Here is a 15749-nt window from a genome sequence, read left to right as displayed (position 1 = left end):
AACATATTGTGCTCTAATATTTACTGAACCCTTTAGGAACTTAGGTTTGAAGGAAAACAGACCTTCAGAGGGGAGGGGAGGGCCATCATGGAATCTTCAAATTTAAAGCTATGGTCTTTCTTTACTACCCTATCTCCTTTCTACCTATTACTCTTATATTTTTCCTGTCCTGCCTCATTTATGGCTGGGTAAGATCCCATTGTGTGTATATGCCTCGTTCTCTTTACCCATTCATGTGATAAGGAAGCACACACCAAAGTAAGGACAGTGTGGTGGGAAGGAAATGTCTGCTGGGAAGAGACTGCAATGTTTGGAAAGGCAGTGAGCCGTCTCAGAGTGGACCAAGGGCCAGAGGACTGGACACAAGATTCTCCAGTCTGAGAAGGGACAGCCGAGGTAAGGAGATAAAAGAAGGGATAATGGAGTTAAGAAATTACCCTGCTAGGCAAGAGCAGGAAGCATCCCCATGTCCGTAACTTCAAGTTCCAGCCTCTGGACAGCCTCTGGAGGTCTGTGCTCACCCTCCTATCACTCTGCTTTTGCCATTCACTTGGAGATTTGAGCCACACGAATACTAAGGACTGGCATCACTGTGTAGGGGGGAGACACTGGGCATAGTGAGATCCTCTCTCTTCCTCTGGGTATAAAAGAGGAATTCTCCTGGCAACAATCCACCCACCTGGCCAGGCAATTGAAGAAAGCTGCAAAGCCAGCTTCCCGAGAAGCCCCCAGGCAGAATGGACCCCATGAGGGTGACCTGACCCACTCTAAAAAGGCAGGGAGCCAGGGCCCAGTGGCCCACGCCTGTGATCCCAGCACTTGAGAGGCTGAGACAGGAGCATCACAAGTTCGAGGCCAGCCCCAGAAATCAGCAAGACCCTCAGTGACTTAGCAAGATCCTGTTTCAAATTATTTTTTATTTTTAAAAATAAAAGGGCTGGGGTTGTAACTAGGAGGTAGAATGCCCCTGGGTTCAATCCCCAGTACTAAATAAATGAATAAATAAACATAAATGAGCAGGGAGTTGTTCTCGTGATGCCATCAGCCACCAGCACACAGCCCACTTCCTCCCCTTCTCCAGCTGAAATGTTGTGAGTCGCTGATCACAGTTCTGAGTAATCTGAGGTTTTGAGAACAAGAGAGAAAGGATTTTAATCTTATGGGAAAAGAAAAAAACAAACAGATTAAAACCTAAATCCCTCTGGAGGGCACAGCATTAGAGGCTTGAGGCTGCTGCTGCTCTCAGGTGTGAAAGAGGAGCCGCTCAAAAACTGGGCTTGCTGTTTCTCGGGAGGTTTTTGTGTTATGGCCACGGGGCTCGTGGTGTTGATTTAGAGTGCACAGAAATGGGAGCTGGTGCTGATCTATTCACGAAGACTGGTGATACACATGCTGAGCGATCTGAGGGCGCCTTGGCCTGGCTTCAACTGTGTCCCCACAAAGGTCCATGAGGTTGGAGGTATGGTTCTCAGGGTGACAGTACTGGGAAGTGCTATGGCGTCTAAGAGAAGGTCATTAAGACATTGGAGGGTTGAGGTGCCTCTCATGTGCCTGTGTGTGTGTGTGTGTGTGTGTGTGTGTGTGTGTGAGTGCATGTGTGTATGTGTTTGTGTGTGTATGTGTGTGTTACTAGGGATTTGACCCAAGGACACACCCCAGCCCCCTTTTTTATTTTATTTTTTATCTTGAAGCAAGGTCTCATTAGATTGCTGAGGGCCCTGCTAAGTTGCTGTGGCTAGCCTCAAACCTGCAATCCTCCTGCCTCGGTCTCCCAAGTTCTGAGATTCCAGGCATGGTCCACCACACCAGGCTCCTTTGGTAGTTCTTTGGTGGCCCCAGGGTAGGGTTGTTATCAAAGGGCCACGCTGAAGCCTACCTCGCTTGCTCTCTGTTACCTGGCTCAATATGTGACCACTTGTTCCCACACATGCCCACCATTGCCATCTGCCACCACCATGGGGCCCCCGCCGAATGGAGCCAAGGCAGCACGCTACACCCTAAAACTTCCCACAGCGTGAGCTAATTAAATCTCTTTTTTTCCCTCCATGAGTAGCCTCTGTTTCATGCTGGTGGTAAAAAGCAGGCTTGTACATCTTTCATCCCTTTTACCTCATGGTATGATTTCTACTCATCGTTTATTACCCAAGTGTCTGGGTTCAAACCTAAATTCCCTTTGTTCATATGTCTAACTCCCAAGCTAAAATGCCTTCTACCCAGGGTGCCTGGCACTCAAAATATCCTCAGAAAACACCTGATGGATGAGTAACTAGAAGTTAAGAGCACCAACTCTGGAGCCTAGCCTCCTAGATTTGAACCCTGATCCTAACATGCACTGGCTTTGTGACCTCAAGCAAGTTTTTTTTAACCTCTCTGCCAATTCCCTCATCCAGTAAATAATATAATAACAGCAGCCACCTTATAGGATAAAGTTGAGAGTAGTTCACATTTGTATAATGTATAGAACAGTGATTGGCAGAGGGAGTACCCACTAAAAGTCAGCTGTTATCAGCACTTCCACCGGTACCACTGATGAATTATTAACCATCTTTTCTTAAAGAGCTACACATTAGACATAACAGGGTTGGTTAATAATTCCTCGTCAGTGCTCTGGCTTGTGAGGAATTTGTAATTAGATGAATTGATGATCACACAAACAAATTATAATTCAGGATTTCCGACGGTAATTTGGCCCAGACATAAGATGAACCCTAGAAGCCAAATTGGCTCATTCATCTCTGCTCCAATGAGGCCCGGCGGTGAAGGGGAATCATTCACTAAGAAGTGCCACTGGCAAGGGAATTTGCCTTAACAGCAATGACTAGGCTCTTTTTCACCTCAGCAGTAGGTAATGCATTTTTATTTTGTCTTAGGCTGAAGAACAGGAAGAGGTTGCAGGAAAAGAAAAAAGGAAAAAGATGTTAAGAGGTGGCAGAAAGCAAGCTTTTAGCTTTACGGGAAGGCGACGGTACGATGTATAGGAAGGACCTCTGCCATTAGGCTTAGTCCATGGCCAGGACACCAGGAGCAGCCTTTTGTGTTGGAGTTTAAAGTCCAGGTTGCAAGATAACCTCACTGATTGAACTGATTTCTGGTCTATGTGGAGCTGCCAAACGCACCAGTCCATACAAGCATTTCAAGGTCAGAGCTGTGACTCTAACTTCTCGGAGTCTTCTGTTGAAACAAGGATAATAGCTACCATTTATGGAGTGTTCAGGATATGCCAAGCATCATGCTCCTGTTTTTTACAAAGATTGCTTCATTTTCTCCTCACAAAATCTGCATGAGGCAGATTCCAAGCCCTGTTTTATAAATGGATTAACTTGCCCTTGGGCACACAGCTAATCAGGCTGTACACCTTGATAGTGTGACACTGGGCCTAATGTACATACATACTATACTTGATTCTTTCTTTAGGATATACTATGCAAACAGCAGCCACTTAAAAATTGCTTTCTGGGATGAGTGGGTGGGTAGATGGATGCCACAGGAAGAAATCTAGAATTTATCCCTAGACTCTCCATGGCATTTTGACTCCCTGAACAGCCACCCATCATAAGTCTCTGCCTCTTCCAAGTCCTATTTGTGATGACTAAGACAGTACTCTGGCTTGGAATGTTCTCAGGCTGTGGGTTTTCCCTGGACCCTTTCCCTGAGCTCACTAGCACCTGGTAGAGGTCCCCAGAAAGTCAGGTGAGAGAGCCCCACCTGTCATCTGCTGCTTTGCAGTGACTTTCAAGCAGTCTTGGAGCTCCCAGATCTTTCCTCTGTTTTCTGATACAACAGCATGTTTGCAAAACCCACACAATACATCTAGGCTACTTCAAAAAGCTATGTTTCTTCTTTGCAGCTGGCAACAAAAACAGTGACTTTCAAATTCTCTCAAACTAATCTTCAAAGACATACTCACAGACAGAGTCCAGAGCACCAAATACAAAGGGGGTCATTAGGGCCCAGAAGCCTTGGCTAGAGCCAGCTGTACTGACAGATAACCTGACAAGAGCAAAAGCCCTAGGATTCCTGATGAAAAATGAGGACTAACTGCAGCTCCCTCCTCCTGCATCATCAGCTGCTGCCCATGGCCCTGAACAAGGGTTACCCCTCTCCCCTTCCCCAGCTTACAACAAATAAGCAGTTGGCCCATCCACCATCCTAGGGGGGGGGGGTGGTCAATCCCCTATCGTCTGCTGGAAAATCCCTAGCTGAAGAATCAGAGCTCTGTTTCAGTCGCATCTCCCAGGGCTGTGCAGACCTGTTCCTGATTAGACTCCAGCAGCTGAGCACAATCTCTTTCCTCAACACTGGAAATGATTTGGGGATGGGGGAGACAAACAATGGAATTTGCCATGTTAATATTTCCTGCAGCCTGCCAGGCGTGGGAGGCATACTAAGTACTGCCAAAAACTCATCTGCTCACAATCAGGAGGTGAACTTGAGCTCCAAAGGGTGAGAATGTGCTGGTATAAAAGAGAAAGCCCCTCCATTGACAGTTACCAGACCCAGGAGAAAGAAGCATGTCCTTCTAGCTAGAATCAGGTAGCAGCTGAGCCCCAAGCTCTGAACTGGGGGGTATGAGACAACAGCCCGAGGCCCCTGAGGAAAGAGGTCTTTCCAGGCTTACCAAAAAGCTTAGGAGTATTAACGCCGACTGTTTATTAAATACCGACAGTGAATCAGGCACTGTGCTAAATCCTTCACAAATATTTAATTTGGAAGTTATATTAATCACAAAGGAAAACCACGGTAATTATTTTAAAGTAATATAGATGAGCAAAATGAAAAAATAAATCCTTTGTAATTCCATCTCCCAAAGATAATCACCTTTAACATTTTGGTATGCAAACCCTACAATAACCCTATGAGGTATAGCTATTATTATTCATCTTGTAGTTAAAGAAACTCAAGCCCAGGGAGGTCAAGTGTCTAGATAAAAGGTACTACAGCCTGGCATAGGGTGGGGGAGTAATCCCAGTCCTTGGGAGACTGAGCAGGAGAATCAAAGGTTGGAGGCCAGCCTCAGCAACTTAGAAAGACTCTTTCAAAATTAAAAAATAGAACTGGTGGCCGGGCATGGTGGCACACGATTGTAATCCCCGTGCTTGGGAGGCTGAGACAGGAGGATCACATGGGTTAGAAGCCAGCCTCAGCTACTTACTGAGGCTCTCAGCAACTTAGTGAGACCCTGTTTCCAAATAAAATATAAAAAAGGTCTGGGAATATAGCCCGGAGGTAGAAAGCCTCTGGGTTCCACCCCCAGTACCACCAAAAAAAAAAAAAAAAAATAGAACTGGTGGTGTAGCTTGGAGGTAGGATGCCCTGGGTTCAATCTCCAGTGCCAAAAACAAACAAACAAAAAAGCTTCTGCACCATTAGAGTTAGGACTTGGTAATTAATGCTTATCAAAAGTGTATGTTAAATGCTGTCCTGAGGGATGGTGGTGTGGCAGGCTCTTAAGGAATAAGGCAGATTTTTCCCACTATGAATCTTCAATCTGGTAGATGAGCCATCAATGCATATATAAGTGATATCTGAAAATGACAGCAGAAAAATAAAAGTAAAGCATTTTCATATTAAGTGAAAGTCACGGGAAGGGTGTGCCTTGGAATAGATCAGAAGGGTCTTTAAGGAAATGACATTGTGTGTTGGGGGAACACTGAGGAATGAACCCAAGGGTACTCTACTACTGAGCTATACCACCAACCCTTTTTATTTTTTATTTTGAAACAGAGTCCCAATAAATTACCAAGGCTGGCCTCAAACTTGCAATCGTCCTTTCTCAGCCTCCCAAGGACTAGGATTACAGGCATGCACCACCATTATCATTTCTTAAACAAAACCTAAGTAGTATTTACTGAGTTCCAATTACTATTTTTAAACAAATGTTAATGCATTTAAACCTCAAAAGAAAACCCTCCATGATATAGATCATGCTTGCTTTTTTTTTTTTTTTTTTTTTTTTTTTTTTTGCAGATGTGGGGACTGGGGCTGAGAGTAACTTTTGTAAAGTCACAGAGCCAGCAAGTAGTGAAGCGCAAGGTTTAGATCTAGGCAGCATGGCTCTAAGTCATGCTGTGGCTGGGACTCCACTACCATGTTTGAGCTATGGTCCGAATGACCAGGTGCCAGGCCTGCGTAGATCTGGAGAGTGCACAAACAGAGGGAACAGCAGGGGCAAGGTGGGGGGTGTTCAGCACATCCAGGGTTCAGAGAGAATGCCACAGGCCACTCAGGCCAGACTGGGCAGAGCTGGGAGGCCAGAGAAAGAATCAAGGGAGACTGAGAAGGGAAACAGGGAACAGATACTATGGCAGTGTGTGAACGTATCACTACCAATTACACTGACGTGTACAAGAATGAAGGAGGGGAGGGGCAGGAAGTTGAAAGAAATACGCCAAGAGTTGTGAACATATATGTTGGTATCACATTGAACTTCATTGTGATATATAACTGCAATGCAATAATAAAAATTTTTTAAAAGCATAGCAAGAAGAAATTGGATTATTTTCAACATAGAAGTAACTTGATCAGATTTATAGTTTAAAGGGATCCCTTAGCCACTGAATAGAAAACTGACTTTAGAAGGTCAAGTCAGAGAGGGCTCATGGACCAGTAGGATCCAGACTGAAGGTGAAGGTGCACTGCAGTAGGATAGTAGCTAAGAAGATGAAATGGGGAAAATAATTGGCTGATCCAAGCTTCTCTCTTCTCGCTGTTTAAGAGAAAGCATTTTGGTAAACACTCCTGACCAAGCAAGAGGAAATCACCTTGTAGGGTTGGGTGGAAAGCATAAAAGGGGTGGAATCTGGTTATTTGTGATTCATGAGCTGAAAGAAACACACCAAGAGTTGTGAGCATATATGTTCCCAGTGGGGAAGTATATCACAAAGACAGAAAATACTTGGCGAGTAGCTAGTAGTCACTCAAGGAATCTTCATAATGGTACTTGAGTAAACTGTTATCCCAAGTCCCATTTTACAGATAGGTTCAATTAAATCTTCTCCAGGCTGCAAAGCTGGCTGACCAGCTTTTGAAAGATGTTCACTAATCCAGCCAGCAGCCTAGAGAATTGCCAGATGGACAGTGAGCAGGTACACACAACTGCAGCATGGGCCTCCCGTGATTACCTAATAAGAATGATTTTTTTATTTTAAAAAATTCCTAAACCGGGCGTGGTAGCGCATGCTTGTAATCCCAGCATTCGGGAGGCTGAGACGGGAGGATCGCGGTTCACGGACAGCCTCAGACACATCACTCAAATTGTGCTGCTATAAATAGGCATCTCTCACTACAGTCTTCTGACATTCCTTATTTTGGAAAGATGCAGAGAACTGGTATAGCCAGGTCATGGTTCCAGGTGGCTCCATTCCTCTTCTTTTGACTGGTCTCCAAAGTGGTTACAGTAATTTGCAACCCCACCAACAGTTTAATAAGAATTCCTATTCTCTCACATCTTTGACGGTATTTATTATTGATTGTATTATTATCGTCATTCTAAGTGGGGTTAGATGTAATATCAGTGTTCTTTTGATTTTCATTTTCCCAATTGCTAATGATATTGAGCATTTTTGTTTATTTATTGGGTATTTTTATTGCTTTCCAAAACATAATGTTCAAGTTCACTTAGGTACAACTGGGGTTCTCTTAGTTCTTCTGAGAACTCATCTAATGTTCTTTTCACCGTACTATGTTTTTTCTCTACTGGCTTTACTGAGTTATTGTTTAATAATTCTATTCTGGGTCAATAAAGGAAAGAGCCCAACAAAGAATATCTCTCTTTTCGATTATTGTTGAGGACATTATATGCTAATAATCAGAGTCCTTTATGTTAAAAAAAAATCAATGAGAGTTTCATGACAAGAAAAAGTCTGGGTTTTCTAAAAATTTATGTTTTCTTTTATCAAACAGAGCCTTATAAAATTATGGGATTTTATTTTTTGTCTTGGCTTTCAGGAAGCACAGAAATTGAATTAAGGCTTAATTATAATAAAATAGTCTAATTTCTGTTCCAATTACAACCTTCCTTTCCTATACATGATTTCTGATCTTTATTTTCATTTTAACCAGTTATGTCTATGGATATGCAGTGTTGATTATTAACTGTAGTAAATCCTTTTCAGAAGTAGCTGTGGTAGAAAACATAGAAAATAAGCAATAACTAGTACTAATCAAATGCCTATCATACACCAGGGAATATCTTTGTACTTTACATATATTTATTCATTTCCTCATCAAAAAACCAAAATCTTACTTTGCCAGAAAAATGAAGTGTTACAATATGATACAATAAAGTTAATATTCTGAATTACGAGACAATATAACATGTGCCGTCTCATCATTTCTCCTGCTATCTCGCTGGAGGGGGCCTCCACCACCACTCACTTCAATTATTTTAATTCTTCCCTAACTAGATTCCTTGCTTCCGTCTGTACCCACTTAAGTCCTTCCCACAATGAGTGACCAGAATTAACCTGTTGAAACAAGAGTCAGATCAGATGGCTCCTCTTCCCAAAACCTTCCAACCGCTTTCTCTCTCATTCAAAGCAAATGCTGAGCTGGGTGTGGTGGTGCACCCTTGAGGTGCCAGTACTTGGGAGACTGAGATAAGGGGAGCATGGGCTCACAGCCAGCCTCAACCACTTAGCAAGACCCTGTTTCAAAATAAAAAATTAAAAGAGCTTGGAGGTAGAATGCTCCTGGACTCAATCCCAAGAACACATACATATATACATGCATACATGCATACATACATACAGTAAGTGCTGAAGTCCTTTCAAAAATTCACAAAGCTATATAAGCTCCCCACTTCCCTGCCTCTGTGCTTGGCCACACTGGCCTCCAGCTATTCCAGGCACCATGTGGCTTCTTACTTGGTGCCTGATGTTCCCCAAGGCTGGCATATTCTTGCTTCAGCTATCTTCATGACTTGTTCCTTCAGCACCTTCAGGAGTCAAACATCGCCTTGCCTGTGAGGACTTCCTGATCGCCTTGTCAGCCTCTCCCTTGACTGTCCCTCCTCTCCTTCATTTATTCCTCCTGAGCACATCTAATTGACATACCATTCTGTTTACTTTGTCATACTTTATATTGACTTTTACCCAACAGTGAAGACTCCTTGAAGGCTGGCATTTTTATCTAGCTTGGTTTTTGTTACATTCCAATCAACTATGTTAAGTGTTAAGTGCTTAGCATCGTAATAAATACTTTTTAACTAATGGGACAATGTGAAAGGTATGGGTATATTTTGCTACAAGTATATCATATTTTGCAATTATACAAATATTCAAGATGCTTTTTATATTTACAGATATATAAAATGTACAAAACTGAAATATTCAGTATAATTATTAAACTGGTTTTCCAAATACTTTCCTTATGCCACATATTAAAACTGTCAAGTAAATTGACTTAGTGCTTGACAGAATTAATAGAATGTGACTATCTGTGCAATTTAGGCATGTGGATCTATCAGACACACCGGGCATCTTTGGCTGGTGGAAATGAAGCCCAACAGTGAGACTACGGATAGATCTTTTCTCCTTAACACCCTTCTCCCAAGATCTTTTTTATTTATAAATACCCATGGGAACTTTTGTTTTGTTAAATAGGGCTTGGAGGATGGGCACTATAAAAACATAGATGGGAAAGAGGAGGACAATGGCAAAGCCACATCTATGTGCCCATTGCTGTGCCCCAGCCTCTGCAAAAGAGTCACACACACAGAGTCAATTAAGCATCTGTTGGTTGAATTGCTCGTGTGGACCATTGGTCTGTATCTGAATATTATGGCTAGAAAGATAAAACCAGAAGTCTGAGGGTTTTTTTCTTGGACAACTTTTGACAGTCTGAGCAACATATTTCTCTCACCTTTGCCTGGAGGCCTGGCAGTCTTGAAAGGTCTGGGAGGTGACACCCCTGGATGAATGTGGGCAGGCAGCAGGCCTTCAAAGTGGCCATGCTGACAAACTGAGCTGAGGATATACATGAAACACCCATTTGGGAACTCCCAGGAATAACAGGGATACTTAGAGGAGACGGCTACTGAGGCGAGAGTGGGGCTTCTGTTGGCATTACAAAATTTAGATTTGGGCCGGGCGTGGTGGCGCACGCTTGTAATCCCCGCGCTTGGGAGGCAGAGACAGGAGGATTGCGCAGGTAAGAAGCCAGCTGCGCGCGCTGGCTTAGGAGACCCTGTTTCCAAATAAAAATGTGAAAATAGGTCTGGGAGTGTAGCCCGGAGGTAGAAGGGCTTCCAGGAACCCCAGTACCACCAAAAAAAAAAAAATTATATTTGTAAGGAACTTTAGAATCATCCAGAAGTTTCTTTCTTCTTCATGGAAGAACACGCAAGTCCAGTGTACTTCAGCCTTCCATTTCTCTCACGTGTATGTCTTTGAATTTTTCTGGACAGTGGTGACCCCAGCTCATCACCCCCCATCCCACAGCGATCAGGGCTGACGTTTGCCTTCTCTCCAACCTTTGGGCTCTTACTGGAGGTAAAGCTTTTGCTCCTTTCTTCTCAGCGAGTGCCTTGCTGTCGACACTCCTGCCAAGTGTCTTCTTGCAGTTTTAATTGCTAGTCTTAGTATGGGGCAGCTCTTTCGTTCCTTTAGAAGAAAAAAAAAAGCATTCATTTAATTTCTAACCCAATTAAACCATGAGCTCATATTCTGTGGGCCAGAGCGATGAGCTCCAGAGACATGAGCAGAATAGAAATTGCCAACATTAACACAAGTCCCTCTTCCCCATCCAGGAATGACTAACATGGCGTGAGATTGTGTTTGTGCTCCAATAGCTTTCTTCAATTAATTAATCAGCAGGTACAAGTTCAAAACATGAGCTTCTGAAAATGTCGAGAACTGGCTGGTATCCTTGGGAAGGATAAGGCAATACTGGAGGTTTCAGAAGACTTTAGTCGCCTCTGTTGATCCTGATGTTGACCCCTCCCCAGTTCCTGACTTTGGGAGAGTTTCATTCCACTTCAAAGAAAGTAACATGGCCTGGGAGTCAACAGATCAGAGTAGAAAACTTGTACGTGCTCTGTTTCTGGAAGAACTAGAAAGAGAACCCTCTCCTAACTAAGATTTGGAAAGCAGAGTGGGAGTGGCTACCAAGAGAGCAATTAATGGCAGAGGAGTGCTGGGACAGGAGCTAAGAGATGGAAGCCATTTGGGTACTTTCTAGGGGTAAAGACTGATTTCAGTCCTTCAGTCCTTATGGTTTTCTTACCCCTTTCTATAAAACAAGAAGGCCATGTGAGAGATCTCAGGGATGCTAGTGCTGGTGGCCGCTGTGAGTGTGCCCATCTGTGAGTGGCCCTTAGGCCCTTGCTAGGTGTTTGCATCTATTTCTCTAATCCACTTCCTACTGCTATTTTCTTCCAATCCAGATCATTATCATCAGGAAAATATTCCTCCGAGTTGATTACTAGGGCAGTTTATTGGGACTTCTTGAATCCAAGACATCTGAGAGCCAGGCCTCAGAGAGGGAGAGGAAGTCAGATGTGCAATATGGTACAAACAGAAAGAGACAGGGACGTAAGTGAGCTGGAGGAGTCAGGCAAGAGAACTAGGGATGTCTAGACTCAATAGGATGGGCAAAACTCTACAACTGGGGAAAGATCTATCTTCTGAGCTAATCAAAGCCGGAATCTATGACCATGCCCTCATTTACTGTCCAGATAAATAAGGAAACTGACTTAAAAAAAAAAAACACAGCCTTCAATAGGAGGATGAAAATAGGGTAGGATGCAAAAATTTTCTTGCCACAAAAATCAGAACTCAGAAGATATGCCCTAGACTAAAGAAAGAGAATGACCCTGGAAGGAATGGTCCAATGCTGCCAATCTGTGACAGATCCGTGGATAATGTGGAGCTCGTGTGTAACTTCTCACAAATGATTTTAGTGCTCTCTCTCTCTCTCTCTCTCTCTCTCTCTCTCTCTCTCTCTCTCTCCTCTCTCTCCTCTCTCTCTCTCTCTCCTCTCTCTCTTTCCACACACACGCGCACACACACACACACACACACACACACACACACACACCCTCACATACCATGGATCATGTGTGTCCTTTAAACCAACTTCATATAGTTTTACAATGTATAATAAAGGAAGGATGTGCTGATGGAGAAGAGAAACATGTGCCATAGTAATGTTTAATGCTGAAATCCCCCCCCTTTTTTTTGCTATTGAGTTTCAGGAATTAAAAGGCAAAGCAACAGTAGAACAAATTGCAGAATCTCAATCAGTATTTTAATAATGAAAGAGGAAATTCACTAACTAATTAATTAAGTTGCTAGGGAAATTAAAATTTTGTCCACTTCTGGAGATTTATCTTATCCTGCAGTGAGATAGGCGACCTGTTCTCAAGCAATATATTGTGCTATTTTTTTTCCGGGACATCACTGTAAATTAATTTCTCTAATAAATAAAATAATTGCTTCTCAAACCTTTGCATCTTCTATCAAGGGCTACCTAAGGTAGAGAAAGGCTTGGAAAAGTACTATATAAAGACAATTCCGCTATGTATTGACACCAACAAGCCTAAAATGCTGAGAAACAAATGTTCTCAATCACTTTGCATAGTGCTGTAGGCTTCTTTTTCTCACAGCTGTGTAAGATAAAAAAACAAGTAGCTGATTTTTTCCTGAGTAAACTAAATTCCAATTGCAAAGCCTACAGCAGAGAAGAATCCACTTAAATGCACATATGCTTGTTTAGTATTCCTTGAGACACACAAATGAAAGACAATATTCTGTTTTCTGTCTTGCTCTCACTCCCAGACAGAGAGCCACCAGTGTGTGTGCAAATGACTCCCTTATAAAATTAGGACGGTGCGCTGCTGAGTAGGGTCTGTTAGGAAGTGAAGAGATGCTAAGAGCAAAGTTCTGCTAATCACATCAGCTTCTCTTTTTCATGAACATTTTCCACCCAAAGCCTGAGCATTGCCGGTTCCTGTATCTCACTTCCTGGATATGTAGGGATGACTGGTTGAGAACAAGGTACCATGAAGCACTACAAAAATAGTAACTGTGCCCTCATAAATGAGCAGAATTTCAAAGGTTAGGAGAAAATAGAGCAGGTCACAGAAGCTGCGCTCTGTAGATTCCAGACATCAGGTAAAATAGATTGTACATAAGTCTCCTAAATGGAAAGAGGCAATGGACAGATACTCCCAGACCATTTCACTAATGCCTCCAGGTATCCTGAGCTCTTCTGCAGACAGGGTATACTTGAGGCACCAAGCAGTAATAGGCATCAAAACATCCTTAGGAAGGCAGAAAAAAAGGAGGAAAATATATTTTCATAATTATATTTTATAAAGTCCCTTAAAGTTGAAGGAGTGAATCTCTCAAGAGTTAAGACTGATCAATATTGCTTGAGATTTCTATCTGCCTTCTAAGGGATGTGTCGATTTAACTATATATTTTTTGCTCTGCAAGAATGGGCTCATTTGGGACAGAATTAAATTGTTTGAGACAATGGAGAATATGTGTTATCTGCCACCAACTACCCTTTTTCTTTTCCTTCTTTTCCATGAAGCATTCACCTCTCCTAAGTAAATGATGAGCAAACATTTTACAAATACAGGGTTGTAGAATAGCTTGTCAGCCTGCAATCTGGTTGACCCTAGGCAACCACTAGGCAGAGGTTTACTTTCCCTCCATACCTCCCACCACTGCCTTCCTTTATAATGGATTCCTGTGGACTCAAGATGGTTACAAATGCCCACACATGTACCCCCCGTTTATGTTGGGAGATCTTGGTCCAGGAAATCCATAAACAGACACATTTGAAAACTCACTAGGCCACAGCATGACCCCAGACTCTGTCCTCAAGCCTTTAACTCCAAGGCCTCTGGCCCCCAAAATATGCTGGATTGATTAATAAACACCATGTTTACCTAAAAAAGGAAGATATGACAGCATAATTCAAAGCAAAGAATAAGAAATTGAAAATCGGGAGATTTGATTTTTAGTTCTAGTTAAGTCACTGACTAGGTAAGTGGCCTTGGTCACCGTATCAGAGAGAGTGCTCACCAAAGCCCTCAGTACCCCTTGCAGTTTGATTGGGATCTCTGATCTGGTGTTTGCCAATGAAATGTCAACAGAGGTATCCTGTGCCACTTTAAGCTGAGATAATTAGGTAGTGTGCTTCCTCAGTCTCCTTATAGTTACAAGGTGGGAATAGACTACTAAGTCTCATCCAGTTATGATGTGAAAAAACACAGGTCCATTGTTGAGTCACTGATAAATTGTGGTTTGTTTGGTGGAGCCAGCATTAACTATATATAGCAATTCCTTCTCTATTCATGATTTCAGCTACCATGGTCAACCACCATCCAAAAATACTAAGTGTTTTTGTTTATTTTGGTTTTTTTTTGTTTTTTTTTGTTTTGTTTTGTTTTGTTTTAGGTACTGGGAGCTACACCCCCACTCCTATTTTTATTCTTTTTTTGTTTGTTTGTTTGCAGTACTGGGGAACTCAGGGTCATTCTACTTCTGCGATACACCCCCAGCCCTATTTTTTATTCTCATTAAGTAGCTGAGGCTGTCTGCAAACCGAGATCCTCCAGTCTCAGCCTTCCAAATGCTGGGATTACAAGCATGTGCCAGCCTAAGTGGGTGGGGAGAGAGAGAGAGAGAGAGAGAGAAAGAGAGAGAGAGAGAGAGAGAGAGAGAGAGAGAGAGAGAGAGAGAGAGAGAGAGAGAGAATTTACACAACTATTATTTATTGATTTATTTATTTATTTATTGTGGTACTGGAGTTCCCGGAAGCCCTTCTACCTCCGGGCTACCCTCCCAGACCTATTTTTTATATTTTTATTTTTGGAAACAGGGTCTCTTAAGCCAGCACAGCTGGCTTCGAACCTGCACGATCCTCCTGTCTCCGCCTCCCAAGCGCGGGGATTACAAGCATGCGCCACCACGCCTGGCTACACAACTTTTATTACAGTATGTTGTTATAATTTTCTATTGTGTTGTAAGTTATTATGGTCCATCTCTTACTGTGCCTAGTTTATAAACTTTCTCTTAAGTATGTATATTTAGGGAAAATCTTGTTTAAAACATAATGTTTAAAGAGCTTATTACTATTTTCATTTTCAGTCATCAATGGATAATTTGGAAAGGTATCCCTCATAGATAAGAAGGGACTACTGGAGTAACCTTGATATGCATTGAATCTTTAAAACACATTTGTCATCCATAAACTTAAGCTCTATTCCTCTGAAAAAACATCTCCCTATTTTTTCCTCCTCCAAGCCCTTGGCAATCACCTTTCTTCTCTTTGCTTCTAGGAATTCGACTAGTTTAGATATCACACCAAAGGAGATTGTTCAATATTTACCTTTCTGTGTCTGACTTACTTAACTTAGCATTGTATTCTACAATTTCTTTCATTTATCAAAATTGAAAAAAATTTTTTTTAGAGGTTAATGATATTTCTCTGTGTGTGAGCATACATACATGCACGGGGCACACACTCCATGTTTTCTCCATCCAACCATCCATCCATCCATCAGTAGACTTTTAGTTTGTGCACATATCTCAGCTATTGTGATTAATGCTAAAATTAAGGAGTTCAGGTATCTCTTTGAAATTTAATTTCATTGCATTTGGATATATACCCAGTAGTGGGATCACTGGACCATAAGGAACTTTTATTTTTAGCTTTTTGATGAACCTTCATACTGTTTTCCATGATGGCTGTACTAATTTACATTCCCACCGACATTACACAAGGGTTCCATTTTT

Source organism: Muscardinus avellanarius (genome assembly GCF_963383645.1).
Source record: "Muscardinus avellanarius genome assembly, chromosome: 3".
NCBI lineage: Eukaryota > Metazoa > Chordata > Mammalia > Rodentia > Gliridae > Muscardinus > Muscardinus avellanarius.
This window is presented reverse-complemented; position numbering follows the sequence as displayed.